The sequence below is a fragment of the Vombatus ursinus genome, unplaced genomic scaffold (assembly GCF_900497805.2).
Source record: "Vombatus ursinus unplaced genomic scaffold, bare-nosed wombat genome assembly UNPS02014859.1, whole genome shotgun sequence".
Lineage (NCBI taxonomy): Eukaryota > Metazoa > Chordata > Mammalia > Diprotodontia > Vombatidae > Vombatus > Vombatus ursinus.
Window position 1 is genome coordinate 4327839 of NW_020954637.1, and position 1445 is coordinate 4329283.

Consider the following 1445-nt stretch of genomic DNA (forward strand, 5'->3'; position numbering starts at 1 on the left):
TGGTCTAAGGGCCCTCCCAGCTCTGACATTCTATATTCTAAGGATCCTCCCAGTCCTGACATTCTTTGTTCCAAGTCCCCTCCCAGTCCTGACATTCCGTACTCTAAGGCCCCTCCTAGCTTTGCTACTCTGTTATTTTTTTAAAATTAATTTATTTTGATTTATCAACAATCACTTCCATATGCTTTTGAGTTTAAAATTTTTCTCCCCCTCCCCAAGACAGTGATATAGGCTCTCCGTGACATTCTGTATTCTAAGGCCTCTCCCAGCTCGGACATCCTATGTTCTAAGGTCCTTTACAATTGCACCCTCTATTGCTCTCTGCAGCTCCCCTTCCATAAAGTCTTGTTGAGAGAAGGGCAGCCAAGTGAGCTGGATCCCTGCAGTTCCCACTACCTCCTTTGACCTTTTGCCTACAATTTAGGGTCAAAAGAACTGAACCTTCTTGTCCCCCTCCGCTTTGGCTCTCCCCTGCCTTACTAGCTGAGGCCTGTCAAAGCCCACGGGCCCCAGGACTAAGTCTCCACTTCTCGTCAGACTTTCCACAATCCCACAAATCTGGATTCTGATTCTGGATCACCAGCCCAGCAAGTCTCAATGATTTGCTCACTGTGAGTCTTTAATCATCCTCCTAATAAGGTTGCCAGGTAGCCGAATTCCAGCCAGTCACGAAAACCTCTGTCCACTAGGGGGCAGCCTTTATTCATTTACTTTCCCCAGCTCCACTCCAATGAGGCTCTCCCTGCAAGGGCTTAGATTACAGCACCTTGTATTCACTGGGTGTGAGTGCTGTCCAGGGCCAATAACACTGTGTATTGGTTCAGAGTGCCCGGCCTGCAGAGGGGCCAATAGGTATGGGAGAGGACTCTAGGGCTGTGACCTGGCTGTTCTGGACTGGGAATCCAGAAGACCTGACTTCAAATCCTGCCCCAAACCTTGGCAGCTGGGAGACACTTAGCCTTTCTCTACCCCAGTTTCCTCACTGGGAATCAGACTAGCACCTCCCTCCCAGGATTGTTGGAAGGATGAAATGAGACAATACGCGCAAAGTGCCCTGTGACCCTTAAAGTGTTATGTAATGATGTCCTAGGAGGAGGATCTCCACAGACCTTTCAGGCAGGCGCTTTCCAAGCTTGGTGCCTTAGGTCTTAGACCATGGAAACTTGAAAGGACCCTAGAACTCAAAATGTCAGAGCCATGAGGGCCCTTAGAACCCAGAATATCAGAGCTGGGAGAACCCTTAGAACACAGGATGTCAGAGCTGGGAGGGCCCTTAGAACACAGGATGGCAGAGCTGGGAGGGCCCTTAGAACACAGGATGTCAGAGCTGGGAGAACCTTTAGAACACAGAATGTGAGGAGTGGGAGGGCCCTTAGAACATAGGATGTCAGAGCTGGAAGGGGCCTTAGAACACAGGATGTCAGAGCTGGAAGGGCCCTTAGAAC

General features: G+C 49.8%; 1 pseudogene; it reads left to right on the forward strand.

Moving 5' to 3' along the window:
• Window positions 1–1445, forward strand: part of LOC114027383 — a 40542-nt pseudogene that overhangs the window by 38005 nt on the left and 1092 nt on the right.